This window comes from Tachypleus tridentatus, chromosome 12 (genome assembly GCF_004210375.1).
Source record: "Tachypleus tridentatus isolate NWPU-2018 chromosome 12, ASM421037v1, whole genome shotgun sequence".
In the NCBI taxonomy this organism is placed as follows: Eukaryota; Metazoa; Arthropoda; class Merostomata; order Xiphosura; family Limulidae; genus Tachypleus; species Tachypleus tridentatus.
In genome coordinates, this window is record NC_134836.1 from 4,407,727 (window position 1) to 4,431,281 (window position 23,555).

The following is a 23,555-nucleotide window of genomic DNA, read 5'->3' on the forward strand; positions in this document are numbered from 1 at the left end:
CCTGTAATGGTAAATTCACTATTTTATTGAGTAGGAACAAGTCTTTCAATAGATCATTTTTGGTAGCAGAAAGTTCACTGTTCTGTTTAGTTGAAAAGATGCTGGCGAGAGAACACTATGTTCAATGGTAACTAAAATATTTTCTGCAGTGGAGATGTGTCTGGATAAAGGTCACTACTTGCAGTGGATAGTGAAATATTTTATTCAGAAAGAATGCATCTATACACAGTTCAGTGTAAAAAATGAAATCAACTATTTTGTTCAAAACTAATGAGGTTGGAGACAGATCACTATTTAGATTTCTAATTTAAAATTCTACTTAGAAGGAAGAAGTCTAAAGAAAAAATAATTACATGCTATGCTAAGTTATCCATTTTGTGGATAATTTTGAGTGGGAACAAGAACTGAAACATATCACTAACATGCAGTAGTTAGTCCACTCTCATGCTCTGAATGACAATTCTGGTAAATCAGTACCTACAGTGGTAAGTCAACTATTTTTTTTTATTAGAAACAAATCTAGAGACAGATCACAACCTGCAATGGTAAGTGAAATAATTTGTTCTGTAGGAATGTGTTTGGAGAGTGATCACTAATTGCAGTGGAATGCCATGTATTCTATTCAGTAAGGACAAGTCTGGAGAGAGAGAACAGTACCTGCAGTGGTCACTCAGATATTTTGTGAGGAAGCAACAAGTCTTAAGACAAATCACAACTTGCAGTGGAAGTCAATAATTTTGTTTAGAAGGGAAGATTCCAGAGACAGATCACTATTTTCAGTGTTAAGTCAACTGTTTTGTTCAGTATGAATGAGACAGTGATATGCGAAGAATTTTCTGGAGAACAAAACTGTCCAGAGACAAATCACTACCTGTATCAGTAAGCAAACTGTTTTCTTGTGCAGGAAGAAATCATTAGACAGTCAACTATTTTTTTCTTTGTGAATGAAACTTAAAAATATTACTACTTGCTATGGTAAGTGAAGTATTTTGTTTAGAAGGAAAATGTACAGAGAAAAATTGCTATTTTTAGTGGTAAGTCAACTATTTTGTTCAGTATTAACAACTTTGGAGAGAAATCACTATCAGCTGTGGTAAGTCAACTCTTGTGATAAGTTGTAATAATTCTATGGATAGGTCACTGTTTGCAGTGATAAGTGAAATAATATCTTCAGTTGGAATGGAGCCAGAGAATGCTCAATACTTGTAGCTGTAAGTCAAACATTTACTTCAGTTGGAACAGACTAGAAATGGATCACTACCTTCAGTGGAAGGTCAAGTATTATTTTCAGAAGGAACAAGTCGTCTTGATATAAGTTACTACCTGCAGTGGTAAGGGAAGAATTTTCTGGAGAATGAATTTGTCTTGGGACAAATCACCACTTGCATTGGTACGTGATCCATTTTATTGAGTAGGAAGAAGTCATGAGACAGTTTACTACCTGCAATGGTAAGTCATTTATTTTGTTCTGTAGGAACTAATCTGAACATAGATCACTACTATAAGGGGTATGTCAACTGTTTTATTCAGTAGGAACAATTCTTGTGAGAGATCACTACCTGCAGTAGTAAGTGAAGAATATTCGACAGAACAAATGTGTCTGGAGACAAACCAGTATGTGCATAGGTAAGTAACCTATTCTGTGGAGTAGGAACACGTCATGATACAGCTCATTTATTGTAGAGGTAAGTTAACTATAATGTTCAAAAGTAAAGAGTCTGGAGAAAAATAACTATTTGCAGTTGTAGATGTAATATTTTCTTCAGCATTGACAATTCTGAAGAGAGTTCACTACCTGTAGAGGTAAGTCAACTACTTTGTTCAGAAGGGTGGAATCCTGAGACAGATCACTACTTTCAGTGGTAAGTAAGCTCTTTTCTTGAGCAGTAACAAATCCTTAGATAGCTCACTATCTGCTGAGGTAAGCCAACTTTACTGTTCAGAAGTAAGGAGTCTGGAGAAAAGATCACTAGTTGCAGCAGTAAGCCAACTATTTTGTTCAGTCTGTAGAAAGGTTACTACTGGGAGTGGTAAGTCAAATATTTTCTTTTTTAATGAAGGACTTTTGAGACAAATTAATACTTTTAGCAGTGAGTCAACTATTCTGTTCATTAGGAACAAGTCTTGAGGTCAATCACTACCTGTTATGTTAACTGTTTTGTTAAGTTGGAATAGTTATAGAGGCAAATCACTATTTGGAGTGGTGAGTTATCTATTTTGTTCAGAAGGAAAAAATATCTAGAAAAATTATTACTTGCAGGTGTCTTAAGTAAGTTTCTGACTCCAGTGACAAAGAAAATGCAAAAGAGCATATAACTTTTTTGTTGAAAGCTGTAATCTGAGCCTTAATGTCTCACAGGACAAGTCTTCTCGTCGTTCGACTGTTTCTGCAGGTGCGAGAGAACGATCTAGTAGTCAACCCTCTATTGGACGCCGACATTTAGACAGCCACTTCCCACCCTTACAGGTTAGAGGTGAGCCTGCCCCAAGTGCTGTTGTGGAACCTGTATCTCGCCGACGGAAATATGCGAGTGTGGTGGCAACGGACACTCCTGGGACCATGAAGAAAGGTGGTGGACGGAAACGTTTATCGGACATGACGGTACTGCGTCTCTCTAAGGCGAAGCCTAAGACCGTGTCTCAACAGTAGTTACCTATTTGCTAATTTTCTTCTTATTTTTTGTGTCATCACGATATTGTGCAAGTAAATAATGTACTTTTACATAGTGCATTTTCTATTACATGTTGATATCTTTGTTCATCTTTTGTACTCGATTAATTTGTTTATTCATACCATGTCTTTTATCTTAGCATGATCCAATCACTTAGGGTGGGTGTATTGAATTGTAACGGTTTGCATAATATCAGCAAATTGTCGTATTTTTGGGATTACTTTTCTGCTAATTTTGATGTGGTGTGTTTACAGGAAACTTTTTTTACTAATGATCTTATTGAAGTTGTCACGGAATATTGGAAGGGTGCTGTTTTTGTCAATAATGGACGTCAGGTGGTGGCTATTTTGTTACAGCGACATTTGAGTGACAAAGTTATACTTGATTTCTCGGATGGGGGTGGTCGAGTGATAACGTTAAAGTTCATATTTACGGATTTATCATTTAAATTGTCATCTGTTTATGCACCACGTGACATTTACGAACGACAGGATTTTTTTCGTTCATTAGACTTTCCTTTAGAAGATTGCTCGGGATTAATAGTAGTTGGGGATTTTAATTGTGTTTTGGATGAAACGCGTGAAAAATTTCCTGTACGTTTATCCCGCGATGCCAGTCGTCTAGCCTTTGAACAGTTCATTACAAGATTCGGTTTATTGGATGCACATTTATTATTAACATCATTATCATTATTATTTTACGTGGAGGCGTTTTGTTCTTGGAGAGTTGACCACTTCCCGTCTAGACAGGGCCTTGATTATGGCTAACTTGCAGAGTGCTGTCAGTAGTTTCCATACGATGTGGTGTCCTGGTACCGATCATGCTCTGTTAAGCTTCAAACTTAACTTATCTCAAGTTGTTACGGGTCCAAATTACTGGCACTTTAATAATCAGCTATTGAGAGATGTTGAATACATAAATACCATCACACTCTTAATCGAAAGAAGCCGTAGTTGGCAAGTATATGGTCGTGACCAGATCTCCTGGTATGCGACCTTAAAAAATGCAATCCGTGATATTACCAAGCGATATTCGCTTCGTCGGGCGTGTGACTTTCGATTTAAGAAACGTAAGTTAGAACATCCGGTTCTCGTGAGTTGCGTAAATTGGCGAGTTGCCCTACTCGGTCTAGGGAAAAGTTATATGCATATGAAGAAGACTTGGAGAAATTTGATCATGACGCCATTGAAGGGGCTCGAATTCGTTCACATATTCGTTGGTTCGAGGAGGGCGAAAGGTCAACCTCTTACTTTTTGCGTATGGAGAAAGTTCGGCAGGGTCGGACAGAGTTTCGATCCATGCTTACTGAAGGGGGAATGAGGTGTTCGAGGTGGATGATATAGCTGCTGTTTTACATCACTATTATTCTACTTTGTATACTAAAGAAGTTCAGCAGGATGATGTAGATATGGTGCTCAACTTTATCGACAAAACGCTTTCTCCTGAGCAAGCTCATATGTGTGATGTACCTTTCACGGCCTCGGAATTATCTGCACTTGCTGGTTTACCGACTGGAAAATCTCCGGGTCTTGATGGATTTACATCAGAATTTTACAAGTACTTTTTACCGTTATTTGTAGATGATTTTGTAACCGTCTTATCCGACCTCTATCATTCCAAACAGTTGCTCCATTCTATGTGCATTGGGGTGATTGTTCCTATTTCGAAGGGCGGGGATCGACGGTCGGCGGCTAATAGTCGGCCACTAACGTTGCTGTGTACTGACTACAAGTTATTGGCTAAAGTGCTGGCTCGACGCCTTTCCACTGTAATATCTAGTTTAGTGTCAGTTAATCAATCTGGTTGTATACCTGGACGGGATGTCATTGATAACCCTTTAACTTTAGTTTTGCTTCTCCAATCTTTAGAACGTACAGGACAGGGGGGAGGGATTTTTTTGAAGCTCGATGAAATGAAAGCCTTTGATCGGGTGAACCATGACTATTTATTTCAACTTCTGGTGCGAGTGTGTTTTAACTCGACTTTTATTAATTGGATTAAACTATGTTATACTGATATTTCTAACTGTGTTAAGTTTAATGGCTTTCTCACTAATCGGTTCTCCTTATCTCGAGATATTCGTCAAGGCTGCCCAATGTCTGCTTTGCTTTATGTTCTCAGTGTTGAACCATTGAGAAATATGTTGGTCCATCATGATCAGATTATAGGTATTGGGGGTGATGGGTTCCTCAACACACCGTCCCTTATTTATCAACATGCTGACGCCACTACATTGACTTTACAAGATTCTGATTCCTTGCCATACGTTTTGGATGTTTGTAGTATCTTTGGTCGGGCTTCGGGTGGTAGGATTAATTGGACAAAGAGTCAGGGTCTCTGGGTTGGGAGCTTGGCCTCTTCTAATGAGTATTTCCTGGGAGAGTTGAAAATATCTCAGAATCCTATTCGGATTTTGGGTATTGTTTTTCATTCTCAATTTGATGTTATGCTGCAAGATACGTGGCGGGGAGTTTTGCGCAAAGTCTCTAGTATCCTGGTTTCCTGGAGATATCGTTCCCTGTTGCTGAAGGGCAAATCTATCGTGGTGAATGCCTTGGTGGCGTCAGTTTTGTGGTATCCATTGCAAATCCTCCCATTGCCACAGCAATTTGAAGCTCGGTTTCGTCAAAGTGTATTAGATTTCGTGTGGCGGGGTGGTATTCACAAGGTTGCTTATTGGATCTTGACCAAGAATTCTGCTAGTGGGGGTATCAATTTGGTAGATATACACGTTCGTAAGCTTGCTTTTCACTTGAAATTGCTGCAGAGATGTTTGGACGGTTCTTGTCCGTCGCCTTTGTGGCAACTTCTTTCTGGGTTTTTCTCTTGTTATGGTGAACTCGCATTGGGATTTCGGGCTCTTCAATGCCGGATTTTGCCGAGGTATGTGAAGGTCTTGCCAATGTTTATTCAAGAAATGTTTCGTGCATGGAAGGTACTGCTTGGGGATAAAGGGCTTGCCCCTGTTCCTCTTTCATCACATGTTTTCGACGAACCATTGTTTCTTAATCCTGTTCTTGTTGATGCTCGGTCACACACGTTTTATTTTCCTGAATTTATTAAAGCAGGATTGGTCCTTGTGCGACACTTATTGTATGAGGTGCTCCCAGGATTTCTCCCTGTGGAGGCGGTTGTGGAAATGTGTGGTGATGTCGATATGTCGTTGAATCTCAATACCATTGTTTCACATCTCACTTCTTTGATGGATGCATTGCCTGAAGATTGGCTGGCGCTCACGTCTACTCAGCCAGCTCCGCTGTTCTCGACGCAGCATGAAATAGACTTGTACTTTGTGGACTCTTCTAATCAACGGATCCATTTTAGGGGATTAACTCTGAAGCAGTTGTTTTGTTATTTGAATTGTTCACTTGCTCATCATGTCTCTGCTTCATCCTTTTGGGGGAATATTGTTCCTCCAGACGATTGGACACTCATTCGCAAATCTACCTTTTCATCATTTGTGGGTTTTGATGTCTGTACCGTGGATTATTTGTTATGGTTGCGAGCGGTGACTACTAATGTTAAGTTGGTACATATGGATAGGCATCCCACGGGTTTTTGCACTTTTTGTGCACTAACGCGGGAAACCATTGACCATCTGTTTTTCATATGTTCTTCTGTCCAGCCCTTGTGGTCCTATGTGTATGCTTTACTGGAATTTTGTTATGGATGCCCTATCTCCAACTGGGTTTGGAGGAGATGCCAGTTAGTGGGATCTCATCCTCTCTTACCTGGTCGGTGTTTAAATATTTTTCGCTTATTAACTAGTTTTGCACGGCTTGTTATCCAATCTGCGAGGTCTGTTCAGTTAGCACGCAATCGCAAGGTTCATTTAATTTCGTTCTGTGAAGTGCGTTTACGCAAACATATACACTTACATTATCATAGATGTGTGTTACATGACTGATTAAGTGTCTTTTATTCATTGTATCACTATAACGGTAGGTTGGTTACAAAGGGAATACACGGATACCTGTTATGTGCTTTGTTAAGATAAAATGTGTTCTTTTCTACAATTGAGTTTTCTTTTTTTATCACAGTGTTTCATTCTTTTCATTGTTCTATTAAGGTTTTTGGTGTATTTTGATTTAAAAATTACAGCTAAGTATCATTTCTTTTATATTTTTAACACATTTTACACCTGTTGTAATTTTTTAGCAAGGTATCTTGCAATATTTTTCGTTTTTTGTGTTTTTTTCCATATGCTAATTACTTAACTAGTGTTTTATTTACTGTATCACTATAATGGTAGTAACAAAGATACCTGTTATGTGCTTTGTTAAGATGAAGTGTATTCTTTTCTACAAGTTTTCTTTTTTATCACAAGTGTTCCATTGTTTTCTTTGTTTTATTAATGTTTTTCGTGTTATTTGATTTAGATACTTACCGCTAACCATTACTTCTTTTATATTTTCTAATTCATTTATACCTTTTGTTGTAATTTTTTAACAAGGTGGTATCTTGCAATGTTTTCTCTCCATATGCTAATTATTTAACTAGTGTTTTATTTCATGTATTTTTGTTTATACCCCCTCTTTGAGGTGGGATGAATAAAGAGAAAAAAAAATTCGGATTTACAACGCTAAAATCAGGGGTTCGATTCCCCTCGGTGGGCTGAGCAGATAGCCTGATGTGGTTTTGCTATAAGAAAAAAAAACACGTATTTAAAAATCATTGTTTGCCTACTTATTGTTATTTTAAACAAACGTTGGAGAGTTAGGAAATTGATTTGAGGTGTATGAATACTAAAAGTGCATATTTTAAACTAGAAAAAAATGCTATCTACAGAGTAGTGAGTGCATCATAGATATATTTTCTTTTACCGGTTTGTAGTATAGTAATAAATTCTTAACGAGTTATATAATAGTTTTTATTTTTCATACACAAACTAATAAAAAAAACCATTTATATGCAGTTTTATACGAATTTATAACAATGTTCTATGGCTTACTGTTTAATCAACGATATAATCCTTTGAATGTATTTTCGTGTATGAGTGTTAAATCCCGATTGTAAATCGATTCAAATGCTGCGCGTAATGATACAGTATTGTATAAAGGAGGTGAACGTCCAGAGGCTGAGTTAGATCTACGTGAGATTGAGATTGTTATGAGAAGTATTGTCGTTATCTCGAAGTGGGCACAAGAAACTGTTACTGTATTCGCCCCAAAGTCGGTAAGCAACTGTTTAAGTTTTGTTGATCATAAACAAAAATATTGATTTTTCTGGGAATTTCCCCGAGTCGCCACATGTTTTTGGATCTAATAATAGATTTTGCAATTTTGTTCGTAAACGATACTTTTGTGTTCAATGAAGTGTAATCTGAGAAAGTATGTGTCGATGCTATTCTGAATTCTTCATAAATTGACGTTGTCAGCTCAATTCTGCATTTGTGTCTACCGCACTTTGACATGTTTTATGTGGACTTTATGTGTTTTATATACGAGTTCTTAGAAGATATGTTCTTGCTAACAAGATCAAGTCGTGTATTATGTTACTAAAACGTTTTGTCATATTGTATACTTTCAATTGTTATTTTTCTTCGTTATAGTTGACGGTCGCGTATTTCTTAGCACTTTCTATTTAGTAAATAGATCAGTAATACAATACTTTCGTTGAGTTATTGGATCAGAATACATTACACAAGACAGTGGGCAATTACACTGTTACTTGGAAACTCATAAGATTACTGAGGAAATATCTTTTAGAAATCCATGTTTAGAGCTGCTGAGAATAATAGTTAATTTAATGAGTATTATGAAGAAATTATTAAAAGAAATAGCCAAATATGTAATGTGAGAAGTTGTTTTTTGTTTTTGTTTTTTATAAGTATAAGATAAATAAAGTGTTTTTTTTATGGAATTTTATTCTCAGTGCTGTTTATTAGTGTAATTATAAATTTCCTTGAGTTATGACATGTGCTTTACATGCATCTAATATAACTTTAGGGGGAATGGTGGGGAAGTCAAAGCTCTAACAATGAGCCAAAATACCTCCACATTACAGACTTTAATTCTGAAACAAACAACTAAAAGTAGGCAGAGACATTTACTTTTTATTTTAATTATTATTGTATATATTTTAAGCACCCTGCATAAATGGTATTATTTTAATGCTTTGGCTTTATTTACAGTGCTTTACTTTAGGCATTTGATTGCTAGAAGAAGCTATAATTTCACTTTGATCTAGAAACATCTTGTATCACACAGAAATAAGAATGTTAGATAAATCTCGCTGAATAATCTAGTTAATCAGTGAAATAACAAATCAGTGAGATATTCAGTTCAGTCTTACTGTAGAAAGTTAAACATCTGTTTGTTAATGAGATAGTCAGTCATTATGCTTGTTATCAATCAGTTGGAAAGAAAATTGTGCAAGTAAGTTAGGTGTTCTTGAAATTAGTTTCAGAATTGTTGCCAAGATAATATATTTTTTTAGTGATCAGTGATGATGAGAAAACCCACTTCTAGAGAAAAATATATATGTAAAAACAGCTAGTTTGGGTTGAAAACATTTTTTATGTAGAGGAGCAAACAACGTTTTGACCTTCTTCAGTCATTGTCAGGTTCACCTGATACAAGATTAAAACTTTATTAATGATTGTGGAACAATTAAAAAAGTTCAAGAAGAAAGAGACAGAAAATTAAAAGAAAAGATTATTTTGTTTTGAATTAAGCATAAAGCTATCACAGGTATCAAAATTCAATTTCTAGCAGTGTAAGTATCCAGACATACCACTGTACCACTGAGGGGCTAAAACAATAAGAATGAGAAAGAAAATTAGAAGAACAAAATAAATTATTGACAGAACAGAGCAAAAATAAATGTGACTTAATATAAAAAAGCTGTTGAAGATATACAGAAGGATTAAAACACTAGGATTGAAGAAGTACAGAACAGTTTTAGTATTAAAATTGAAAAACTAAAAAAACAAACAATATCAATGAAATAAAAATAATAATTATGAAATATCTGGAAAAGAAACTGTTAAATTTAAAGGTATTGTCAGCTACACTGCTTTCTGCTTTTGCCCAAGAATTCCAGTTTAAAACAACATAGGGTAAACTATATGGTCTTATCTTCTACCATTACTGTACTGTCATCTGTAGTTACATAATCTACTTAAACTATTCAAGATATGTCATCCCTAAATTCAATTCTAGAATTAAGTAGAACTGTTTAATAGTATTGAATAATTGAGAAACCAATAGATTATAATGGAAATGCACAGTAGAAAGCATATCACGTTTAATTCAAAATTATTTACAGAGTGATTAAAATGGAATGGTGAACAACAAGCTTACTGCCAATGTAAAAGGATTATTTTCAACAACATAAAGCAGCCTTCTAGTTAGGGGTTGTAACAACTATCAAGCATTGGTAGTTGTCTTGTTCAGTATATTTGGAGTGATATACTAGAATGAACTATCCAAACCAGTGTAGAAAGAAAACAAATAAACCTTAGCTACATAGATGGAAGTTTTTTAAAAGTTTTTTCCAATTGATCTATCCTGAATGTTTATGTGTAATTATAAATTTAATGACATGTGAACAATATATAAAAACAACAACAGATGAAGATACGAGAAAGACTGAAGCAAAGAAAACAATCGGGTTGACAGTGGCACTTGAATCCATTAAAGTTGGGAATAAACGGACACTTTTGGTGATAAAAGGTAGGAAACTGATCCAGAGATGAAGGGACAAGATGAACTGATTTGAAGATGTACTTCTATATCAAACAATATCAGGTGTAGTCACTTATGTGATAAGATGGAGGAAGTATGACGACAAATACTTACTTACAAGAGCTTGTGACCTGAGCGTTGAATGTCTTAGAACTGATGAAATGCTCGAGACACCGCTTCCTCACAGAATATCAAGATCTCTCCTCTAGTGGACCTTTTGACTTGGGTGAATGAACAAAATATCTTATAGAATTGATATTAAATATGCAGCCTCAATACATTAGTTAAACAGCTCTCACTTGCGAAACAGATGGAGTATTTCATAATAACAAGGAGTAACAGAAATAAGCGCTTGTCCTTGTGAAGAAGGATGGATTCAGAAAGTTCTGTGTGGACTAGAGGAAGGTAAATGAAGTTAGAAAAAAGTGGGAGTAAGACATCCTTTACTGCAGTAAATAGATTGTGGCAGTTAGTTGTAGTAACATCTTAATTGTGTTAAGTATCTTTAACAACTAATGAAATGCACGTTTTTAGCAACTGGCTTGAAATATTATGTTTATCTACTTAAATGGCATAATCATACATTGTAAAGCATCTGATGTATATTTTATAAAGGGTAAAAGAAATTTCTGGATCAGTTGAGATTTTTTTTTTACGGAAAACTACACAAGGCTTCCTGAGATAGCTACCCCTAAATTGGCAATGTAAAACTAGAGGAAAAGCAGCTAGTCATCACTGCCAACTCTTGGGCTACTCTTTTCATCAATGAATAGTGAGACTGACCATTACATTATAATGCTCCCACAGCTACAATGGTGAGCATATCTGATGTAAAGAGGATTCGAACCCATGACCCTAAGATTACAAATAAAGTGCCTTAACCACCTGGTCATGCCAGGCCAGTTGAGGAAAGAGAACTTTAATCTGAATCCTTAGAGATGTGAAAGTGGATTTTCTGGGATTCACATTGCCAACAGAGAATTTAGAGACCCATATCAGATTGATTCTGTTCAGTATTGATAAATCAAACAAGGTATGAATATAAGCACATAGTTGTCTTTTATACATGAAGTTTTCAAATAAAGTTAGCCTCACCAAGAAATGTAAAACTGTAAAAGAAAATGTGAACATGACTTATTTTTATTATTATTATTATTACCTTTTTAAATGGGCAATCAAATGTAAATTATTTCTATTTGTTGAAAATTAATATTGAAATATCTTTTAATTACCAATTTGTAAAACAAGTTCTTGTATTTGTGAAAATGTACAGTTACTGGAATATGTCATTTAACAGAAATGTGAATTAATTAAGATAAAAGATCCTTTTAAAACTAAGAGTCAAATTATTGTTTATCATTAGTATAACAACTTTATGTACAATTAATCCTTTTTATCCATAGGTAAAAGATTATTTTTTATTGATGGCTACGTTTTACAGAATTATATCAAGGAACTTATGTAGGTATTTGAAATACTCAAACAATAATTTTTTTTTTCTATAATTAAACACAAAGCCACACATTGGGCTATCTATGCTCTGCCCACCACAAGTATCTAATTTTCTGTGTGATTATTCCATAGTCATACTGCTGTTCTACTGCAGGGTTAATAAATGTTATTTAATGCACAATTAAAATATTTATTAAAACACTGATAAACTATTTTAAAAAGCACACTACTGATGAACATATCGATTCATGTCATCTTCAAGACAGATATAAATACTCTTTAACCATATGAATATGAAAAGCCATTGGTCATGTGACTATTTAGTTTTTGTACTTAAAAAAATCATGCCATCTATGTATGTTATTTTCCCACCCTTCTTTCTGATTTCAGGTAGAATTAATTTCATTGTGTTTCATAGTTGAGCTAAGAAAGGAAATAGGGCTAAATGTTTGGAAAATAATGCACTTGGGGATAAGGATGGACATGGCTTTAGGTTAAACAACCACTTTAAAGCACTTGCTTGTGATGAGCAGGAAGCAGGTAAGTGAAAAAACAGATGGGATTACAAGGAATGTCAGGGTAAAGGATAGGGAAGTTATAGTTGTGGGTGACTCTCTACATAGGTATGTGGATAGAGTAGTGTGGGGTAAAAAGTGGTAAAATAATGTTTGTTATCCATGAGTTGCAGTATAGAATGTAACTAAAAGAACCAGATAGACAGTTAAGGATGCCAGTAGCAATAAACACTTTGTGGTACATGTTGGGGCTAATAATGTAATGAAAGATGAATATGAAAGCCTTCTGATAAGTATAGAATATTGATAAGGTTATATTTAACACAATGGATTCTACATGGCTCACTGGTGAGTTGTGCTCTATTTTCTTTTTAAAGAGCCACTTATTGGCTACATGAACACTCTTCCTAAAAAAAGTAAGTGTAAAATGACTAGTGGGATGTTGGAAAGTATTAGCAAAATAGGCCTGGGAACCAAAGTGTTAAAGAAAGGGATCATAGCTTGATTTTGTCAGAGAAATTGCTAAGAATAAATTGTGGGTATGAAAAACTAAATATGTCATCACTGTTGAATGCCAGGCTTAGATCTGTATGTAGGTATGAACTAATAGGTTGGTTGGATTTGTAGGATAATTTTAATGGGAGGATTTTTTTTTTTTTGAGTGGATGCTTACATTTAAACACAGAAGGGGCTAGCATGTTAGCAAGGACTATTAACTCAGTTGTGGTGTTGGAATTAAACTAGGTGAAGGCTATGAAAATAGTAAAATAGGAAATATAATTACCAAGAAAACATAAGACAGACATGAAAACTTTAATGTGTTTCAAAATCTATGATTAATTGTTCTTATTGTAGTGCTAGGAATAGTAGAAATAAAACTGAGTTCAAAGTAATTGTGGAAATGGGGGATTTTAATAATATGGGTATAACTGAGACTTAGTTGGATATTAACGGTTTTGATGAGAGAAACCCTTTTTTTAAATACCAGGCTACAGGTTGTTTAACTATCCAAATTGTAAAGTGATGCATTTAGATTTTTATGGTTCCAAGTATTCTTATAATTTGCATGGAAATACAGTAAATACTGTGGGCAAAGAAAAAGATATTGGTTTTGTGATCAGAAAATCTTTCAAGCCATCTACATTGTATTGTAGCTAGCAATAAAACTAATAGAATTTTAGGAAGTATCAACAGAAATATTGAACACAAGACAAGGGATATTATTGTTTCACTGTATAAAACACTTGTAAGGTCTCACTTAAAGTACTGTGTACAGTTTTGGGCTCTCTTCCTCAAAAAAGGCATTGAATTGCTGGAGAAGGTTCTGAGAAGAGCTGCTAGGATGATATGTGGGATGGTGGTATTGTCTTGAGGAAAGACTAAAATATTTACACTTGATTTCTCTGGAAAGGATAAGGACCAGAAGGGATTTTCTTAAAGTGTTTAAAAATTTTAAGGGTAATGGTAATATAGATCCATCAAACATTTTAGGACTCAACAGTGGTAACAAAAGGACAAAGGGGCATAAATTCAAATTTTGGTAATGTATGAGTCATATGCAGTTTAGACAGTATTACTTTTCAAACAGGATGGTTGGCTTTTGGAATGAGCTGCCTTCAAGTGTGGTGAGGGCAGAAAATTAAACTGAGGTATAGAAAAGATTGGATTAGAACATGAATAGTGAAGAGTGGTTATAGTTTGGAGCTGGAAAGGATATCCTTGATGGGCTAATAAAACTCCTTTCTGGCCTTTTAAAATTTTATGAATTTATAGTTTTTCTTGTATTTCTAGCCTTTTTAGTATTTGGTTGAGCCTAATTAAAAGTTTTACCAGTAGATGACAAGACCAGTATAATTTGCTCGTTTGACCAATGTATATACACTCGCATTCAATTATGTATGGTATAAACCAAACATTAGAGTATAAAGACAGTTGGGTATGTAATACCCAACGATTTGTGTGTACAGAGTGTATAGAAAGTATAAAATCACATTCAAATTTATAAATACCCATTTTCTCCATTAGATTAATTTGAACTTTAGTTTTATTTAATATTTGACAAATTCTATTAAATCAGAACAAGCATTTTGTTTTTCTTTACAAAACATTTTACACTGTAAACCTGGAATGTATGGTAGAAATAAAATTTTCTTTTATCTGTTTTATTAAATATTCATTTTAGTTTACTTTTTTCATATTTATTTCTGACTTTATTAATTGTTTTTCATATTATGTAACATTAGACAGAGGTTTGTCATGTCAAACATTTTGTAAACTTAAAAACATAAATAAAAATCTTATGATTTATAAATCATTGAAAAAAATAGATTAAGTTCAACTTAAATAAGATTGAAGAATTAGAAAGTCAGAAGGCATATAGATAAATTGTTTTTAAGTATATAAATTAGGTATTTACATAATCAATAGGTGTTGTATTCATTGAGTATTTTAAACATTTTAGCAGAAAACATTTTTACAAAATCATCCATAAAAAAAACTTTAAAATCTGCATTTGGTGAACAAATTTTTGAACTTAATAATTTATCTATTTAAACTTTGTAAGAAATAATGCATAATTAGATTATTTTCTTTTATTATTAATTTTTTTTTTCCTTTTTAAGCTTAAGAACGATAAGGGGTCAAAGTGTGTTTAAAGAAACATTGTTTTAAATCATTTCTTTCTATATACAGTTACGACAGAAAGTCACTGATGTCGAGAAAACCCACTGGTAGTGAAATAAATATGCAAAAACGGCTCGTTAATCATAAAGCCTTAATGGCCAGTTTCGATGTTATATCCCTCTTTACAGAAGTTCCAACCACTGAAACCTGCAAGATAGCCTTAGAACTCTATATCCGAAACCCTAACCCAACTATAGACATTCCCGCAACCGATTAGCAACCCTCATAGAATTCACCACAATAAAGACAAACTTCATGTTCAACACCCACAACTATATACAAACAAATGGCCTAAGCATGGGCAACCCAGTATCACCAGTTCTAGCCAATATTTTTATGACACAAGTTGAAACACAAGCAATTAACACAACATTACATCCACCACTATACTGGTACAGATATGTAGATGACACGATTGCGGGATTCAAATCTACACAACACATACTTAATTTTTTCAATCACATTAACACTATACATCCCAACATTAACTTCACATGTGAACAGGAAGAAAGCAATCAAATATCATTTCTTAACCTCAAAATTACAAGAAACGACACACAATTAAAAACAGAAATCCACCGAAAAATCACCTATACTGGACTATACATTCCTTGGGACTCGGCACATGAAACAAAACAAAAACTCAACATACTAAGAAACCAAATAAACACAGCCATAAAACTATGCTCACCAGAAAAAATTAACGATGAATTAGACAAAATAAAACAATACTTCATCAACATCAATAGGTTTCCTCCACAAATCGTAGAAAACATTATACGCACACACCTAGATAGAAAGCAAAATCAACCAACAAAAGTAGATATATCTCACGAATCAAAAAATCACGAAACCATATACTGCTGCATACCATAAATTCCTGACATCAGCAGACAAATAACCAACATTTGGCAAAAACTAGTAACAAAATATGACATTCCAGTTAATACCAAATTTATTGAAAAATCAGGCACAAAACTGAGGTAAAAACTATGTAAAAACTACACTGACAAACACCACACCAAAATTATTTATAAAATACAATGTGATAACTGCCACGACTTCTATATTGGAAAAACAAGTAGAAAAATGGAAACCAGATTCAAAGAACATAAAAAGTCACCTTCACACGTTTTCGAACACTGCAAGTCAAATAAACACAACATAACCATAGAAAACACCCAAATACTAAAGAAAGAAAGAAAGAAACATAAACAAAGAAGAAGCCTTACTTATACAACAACTTAAACCCAGAATAAACCAATACAAAAGAACACCTTTATATATATATTAAACATAATAAAATAAATAATATAAAATTATATAATCAAACATCTAACACCACCCTCTACATTCCGAAACTCAGTTACACAACCCCTTCCAAACATGTGGTCAGCTTCCGGTCAGTTACCTCTTTCTTTGTGAACCTGACGATGACCAAAGAAGGTCGAAACGTTGTTCGCTCTTCTATGTAAAATATTTTCTCAACCCAAACGAGCCGTTTTTGAATATTTATTACGACAGAAAGTGTTCGTACCCCTGTGTTGTGACTAGTTTTTTCCTCATAACTTAAAAAGTATCACGATTAGAATAATGAAAGTGTAGTATATTATAACTATTATACTAACGCACATCTACATAATTTTTTATATACATTGAACAACAAATAAACTGTTTATAAACAAATAACCAAACATAGGAGGGGCAGAAAGTGTTCGTGCGTCTACTTTAATGGTCAGTTGTGTAGCATTTCAGGTGAATTACTTGGCGCAATCTCTCTTCATAGCCCTCCATGATCGTGTGACAGTACTCAGCTGGTATTTTCTTCCATTCGTCTTTACAGAAGCCCTCCAACTCTTGCAAGTTTTTCGGATGATGCTGATGAACCCTGATCTTCAACTCATGCCAAACGTTTTCAATTGGGCTGAGATAGGGTGACTGTGATGCTACTCCAGAATGCTTATATGGTTCCTCTGCAACCAGGATTGCACATATTTCGATGTGTGCTTAGGGTCATTGTTGTGCTGGAAGATCCAACGACGCCCAAGCCGCAAGTTCGAGCATCATTCTTGATATAAGTGCCTAATATATCAACGAACTCTTCTTTTTTCATGATTCCATTGACGCGGTGAAGTATGCCTACACCAGAAGAGCTGAAGGAATTCCAAAGCATGATCGAGTCACCTCCGTGTTTAACTGTAGGTACGGTGTTCTTTGGAAGATTTTGTTCCCCCTTCTTACGGAAAATATAGCGAACATCATTGTGGCCGAAAAGCTCGATTTTAGTCTCGTCTGACCAAAGAATACTTTTGCAATAGGTAAAGAGTTTATCTACATGTTTTCTTGCATGCCTCATTTGTGCTTCTAAATACACAGGCTTTAAATATGGAGTTCTACGAGGACGGCATGCTTTGAACTCAGAAGAGCGTAACATGTTCATAACTGTAGAGATGCTTACTTCAACCCCAGTTTCCCTTACCAGTTTCTGTATGTCATTACGTGTTAAACGAGGGTTCCTACTAACTTCTCTGAGAACCTTCCTCTTGGTTCTCTATGGAATTTTGGTGGGACATCCGGAACGAGGGAGGTTAGCAGTTGATCCTGTAAGCTTAAACTTTGCAATTATGCTTTGAACAGTAGATTTTGGCACATAAAGTTGTGTAGCAATTCTGCATTGAGGAGTGGGGCAAACTTTCTTCAGACTGATGTCAGAGACTGGTAGATGGCTACAAGAAGCGTCTCACTGCAGTTATTTCAGCTAAAGGGGGTAATGCTAGCTATTAGGGGGTAGGGTGTCCTAACTTTTACTTCAGTTAGAATATGCATTTTTGTAGAATTACATTTACAGAATATCTTGAAAAGTCTTTTCTTCAGTTTTAATTGTTTAGTTATATTCCTATAATATCTCAGTATTGTTGAAATTGAGATTAAATATCTTTATATCCAAAAATGTTACACAAATACACAGGCTTTCCTAGGGTGTCCTAACTTTCTCACATGACTGTACATTAATGTTTGGCTTTAAATGGGCTACTTAACACACAGGTAGAAAATGCTGCAAAACACATATTCTACAATTTACAAAAAGGTGCGAGTATATTATAAGCTAAACATTAGTGTATGCAGAGAATGGGGCAGTTATAAACCAAATATTAGTGGTACGAAGGCTTGGGTACATTATACTCTAAAATCAGTGGGTACAGAGAGTTAGATAGTTATAAACAGAACATTACTGTATACAGGGGATTAAGTACACTCTAAACCACACATTAGAGTATACTGAAGATTTTGTACGTTATAAACTGAACATTAGAATATACTGAACATTTTATATGTTATTAAGTAAACGTTAGTGTATATAGGAGATTAGATACAGTATAAACCACACACTACACTACACAGAAGAATTGGTACGTTATAAGCTAGACATTTGTGTTGTTAATAAAGAGGTTTAGATTTGTTATAAATCAAACGTAATATACGGATGTTTGGCTATGTTATAAACCAGGCATAGTATACAGGGGTTTGAGTACGTTATGAACCAAACAATATTCTCTTTGGAAAAACGACAAAAGACATATGAATACATATTGTTTCTACAATATATTCATTCGACCACATTAAGTCCCAAGCATCTGGAGAAAGAAATAAGTATTCCTGCTTTTTCATACGAAGACAAACGATCAATTAAGCCATACATGGATTTATACGGAATCAGACCGCTGTGCATAAGATTGGATAAGGAAAGCAAAAAGTGGTGGTGTGTTATTTACATGACTACCTTATAATAAATGTTTTACAATGGAAACCATACTGCCAAAAGGCAAGTACTATAACGACGTATGAGGCTCCAAAATGATTTTAATGTAACTTATACTAAATTGAGATAATTCTCTTATCTTAGCCATTAGAGATCACTTGTCGTAGCCAGAGACTGCTATGCAAACTAATTAATACTTATATTGCCTAGGCCTTCTTGCCCATGATAGTAGTAAACTCCCTCAGCTGGCCACTTCCGTCCCAGCTCTGTTTTGTTCACTGGGCGCGTTCTCCTACATAAACCACGTTTGTTTGTTTGTTTTTGTTGAGAGAGTGATTAAATTTACAATACACTGAAGTACACTTTAAAAAATTACACTGATTAGTAACAACTCATTCATGTTTCATTAAGATTACACAATAATGTTTTCTCTTTTGATTTTTTTGTTTGCTGCACTTTAAATTGTATTTAACGTTTCTAAAAATGTCTATTAGAATGAGAGACAAAATATCTCATCATACTTTAACCTATCTTTCAGAATTACTGAAGAAACATAGAGCCACCTATTGCGTTTAAAAGTAGTTAGAGTATTAATTAACTAAGTTTTTAATAATTCTTAATGAATTAGTAATAAACGATTTAGACATGTTTTTCTTTTATTGCTTACGCACTATGAGATTATTATTGAGCTTGAATACAAACTTCACAAGGTAATTTTGTCCTCTGGGATCTAAACATCCACCTGCGTGTTTGCCGTGCGTGGTGACCCGTGAATGGGAGGAGAGGATCCTGGTAGTCCAACACACCACTTTCGCCTTGAATTCCTGTAGACGGGCGGTCTTGGGGTGGCGCCTCCAAGATCAAACGGCTAGTCCATTTGGGCCAGGGTCAACTGAAAGAAGTACAACAACTCAAGACAGTTCATAATATTACTTAACCAGAGACTTGTAAATTACTATTCCCAATTCCATCTCGGACTTATACTCCTGTAATCCAGTAGGAGTCCAGATAGACCTTTCTGTGCCTCCTACAGAATCCTTAACAATTGATCTTAATTCATTGCCCTCCAAATCAACGAAGTTAACGAATCAGTATCTACTACTATCTCTGTCCCTACCACATTTTCCAGTCATTGCCCAACTTCACCTTGTTCAAGTCCAGGTGTTTCCATGGGATCTTCCTCTCTTGACATTCTAAAAATTAAACAACCCATTCGTTCACGTCCTCAATCACTGGAATGTATGTTTACAAAGTCCGACCTGCCTACTCAATCCAGAGCAGGATCACTAGAGAGTGACCAACCCACATACAGTAAGAAACAAAGTGCAGTCGCAAGCAGAAGGTATCCTTGACAAATTCTCCTCAAAAATAAATAAAAATGGCCACGCTAATCCAATGGAACAGTCGAGGTTTTCAATCAAATGTGAATGGCATCAAGGATTTGATTGACTTTTATCATCCAAAATGTCTTTCTTTACAGGAAACATTTTTAAAATCTACTAATACAGTCAAAATTCGACAATACTATTTATGCCAAAATGAAAAGTCACGTATAGGACAAGGACATGGGGGAGTAGCACTGTTGATTGATCAACATATGTCCACTTGGTCCTTGTCATTGAATATGCCCTTGGAAGCTGTAACCATCCGTATCTCGTTGGGTCGTATCATCACTGTTTGCTCTCTGTACCTTACCCCTGGAAAAAAATTATCATCACTCGGACCTTGATGCCCTCATTGAGCTACTACCAACCCTCTTTTTAATTTTGGAAGATCTTAAAGGCATAATCCCTTCTGGGTTGGCTCTAGTATTGATGTGAGAGGTCGTGCTATAGAGCTTATGCTCCTGAATCACAACATCTTTCTCTTCAATACAGGCTCTTACACTTATTTTCATGCACCTAGTCAGTTATTTACTGCTGTAGATCTTTCTATCTGCTTCCCTTCGCTTTTCACTTGCTTTGTTTGGGAGGTTGACATCAATCCACGGAGTAGTGATCATTTTCCTGTCATATTAAGAGAGGTTGGCCGTGGTCAGTGCCACCTGACCCATGTGCCTCAGTGGAAGTTGGACCAGGCCAGCTGGTCCTCTTTCACTGCTCTCTCGGAACTTGATCCAGCCATCTTATGTAAATCATCGATAGATGATAGTGTAGCAGCAGTAACTAAATGTATTTTCCCAGCAACTGCTCAGTGCATCCCCAAAACCTCGACATCTTTCACATAGCATCCCTACTCTTGGCGGAATTGTGCTTATTCTATAGCACAAAAAGCTCAGAAACTGCTTGAGATAAATTTTGTAGATATCCCACGCTTACAAACCGCATTGCATTTCAGCAAGCCCGTGCACAGGCTCAGCAAATTAGATGTCAAAGCCAGAAGGAATCTTGGATTAAATATACCTCCAGCATTTCTTCAACCACCTGTTCAAAAGTCATATGGGACAAGATCCGGAAGGTAAGTGGACGGTATACTTCTGTCCCTCTCTCTATCTTAATATTCAATGGCCATGAAGTTGCTGATGCTCAGAGCATTGCCAATACTTTTGGTGAATGTTTCTCTCATGTATCTAGCTCTTCAAACTAATCCTCTTCCTTCTTAGCTATTAAAACACGAGTTGAATATCTGCTTCTTTCATTTTTGACTGATCATCCCTATGACTACAATCGCCCTCTTACACTGGTGTAACTCAAACTTACACTTCATTGGTTTGGCGATACATCAGTTAAACCTCATGATATAAATTATGAGATGCTACGCCACCTTTCTCCTGCCTCTCTTACTATTTTCCTGGCTGTCTTTAACCAGATATGGCAGGATAATGTCCTTCCTGATGCTTGGTGCCAAGCTATTGTTCTTCCTATTGTTAAACCTGGGAAGGATTCAAAGATTCCTTCTCATTACCGTCCCATTGCTTTGACGAGTTGTCTTAGTAAGACCTTAGAGAGGATGATTAATGCTCGTCTTGTTTGGTTCCTTGAATCAAACAACCTTCTCTCACCCACTCAGTGTCGGTTCTGAAGACAACGCTCCACGTTAGACCACTTAATTTGCCTTGAAACATCAGTTAGAGAAGTCTTTTTGAGGCAACAACATCTTGTTTCTATTTATTTTTACTTAGAAAAAAACTGATGATACAACATGAAGATATGGCATCTTGCAAGACTTTCACTCATACTTTTTATTCAGCATTTTTCAATGAACTGCCAATTCCAGGTCCGTATGGGCTCAACACTTTCCAGTTTTTTCCCACAGGAACTTGGAGTCCCTCAGGGCTGTATTTTAAGTGTCACACTTTTCAATATAAAGATTAATGCCATTAGTGAACAGCTACCCCCTTCCGTTGCAAATGTTTTTTTCATTGATGACTTTCACATCTCATACCAGTCATCAAATATTATGTTTATTGAGTGGTGGCTACAAACTGCAATCAATCATGTACCTAAGTGGACCACAGCAAATGGTTTTCAATTTTCTCTCTAAAACTATTTGGGTATATTTCTGCCAACAACGGGCAGATCCAAAACTTCGTATTGATGATGCTGTATTTCCTATCGTCCCTTAGGCAAAGTTCTTAGGTCTTATATTTGACTGTAAATTTTACTTTATTTCACATATCAAGCAATTTCTTGTCAATTGTATAAGAGCACTGAACATCCTGTGTCCTCTTTTCCACCTCTTAGGGAGTGGATCGATACTCCATGCTTAAAATTTATCGTGCCCTTATCTGACCCAAACTTAACTATAGGTTTATGGTTCTGCTAGAACCTCAGCACTGAAAATGCTGGATCTTTTCTACCATCAAGGGCTTCAGCTTTGCACTGGGGCTTTTCGTAGTTCTCCAGTTCAAAGTTTGTATGTGGAGTCCCATGAACCCCCTCTGTATATTCGCTGTTTGTAACTGTCTCTTATGTATGCTTCCAAATTTTGCTCCTTACCACAGCATCCTAATGGGGTTGTGTTTTTCGTCCTCATGGGCCACACTTTTTTATAATAGAAAATCTGCCATTTTTCCTTTTAGCCTTCGTATTCAAGAACAATCAGAAAAATTGGATATATCTTTGAATAGCATAGCAGTATCAACAGTTTGGCCTCTTCCACCATGGCGAATTACTATTCCCAACTATGACCTATCTTTGAGTCATCTGAGGAAGGCCGGTACTCCCGATTGGAAATATCGCTCTTTATTTACTGAACATCTTTCAAACAATCCATCCATTCCCATACATATGGATGGTTCAAAATCAGGTGACTCTGTAGGTTCTGCTATTGTTTGTTACAGCTCAGTTGTAGCGCACAGAAACCCCTCTACAGTTACTGTGTTCACTGCCGAATTGTATGCCATTTCTCTTGCCCTGAATTATATTGAAACTATGCAATATAGGAATTGTACAGGATATACTGATTCACTCAGCTGTCTGTTGGCCCTGACATCATTCCATGTTAGTTACTATCCTATTCTTATCAATATGCAAAACAAACTGGCCCATCTCTATCATCTATCTCTGTCCAGTTTTTTGGATACCAGGTCATGTTGGTATTTGTGGGAATGAGCTAGCTGCTCTGGCTCTATCACCACCGTCCCTGTTCCATACATGGACTATGGTTCAGTTATCAAAACCCAACTATACACCAGTTGGCAGTGAGCAACGAAATAATAAGCTTTTTCAAATCAAGCCTTATTTAGCTCTTTGACCATCTTGTTTCTGTAAAGATCGAAGGGAGGAAGTTGTTTTGGCTAGGCTACGCATTGGTCACAGTTTTTTAACTCACCACTTCCTTTTAT

At 35.6% G+C, this 23,555-nt stretch overlaps 1 long non-coding RNA gene across 30 annotated transcripts in view; it reads left to right on the forward strand.

Moving 5' to 3' along the window:
• The first annotated feature begins 6,924 nt into the window (after positions 1 to 6,924).
• The window catches only part of LOC143235526 (uncharacterized), a 45,479-nt gene continuing 28,848 nt past the window's right edge, over positions 6,925 to 23,555 (forward strand). For 3 of the 30 annotated variants that reach the window (XR_013019236.1, XR_013019235.1, XR_013019238.1), the window contains exons 1-2: positions 6,937 to 7,847; positions 17,144 to 17,211. This is a non-coding gene — a long non-coding RNA (uncharacterized LOC143235526). Of the gene's footprint in view, positions 7,848 to 10,975; positions 11,394 to 16,852; positions 17,328 to 23,555 lie in introns of all 30 variants that reach the window. The other 27 variants (XR_013019237.1, XR_013019240.1, XR_013019243.1 and 24 more) reach the window with 23 other exon arrangements.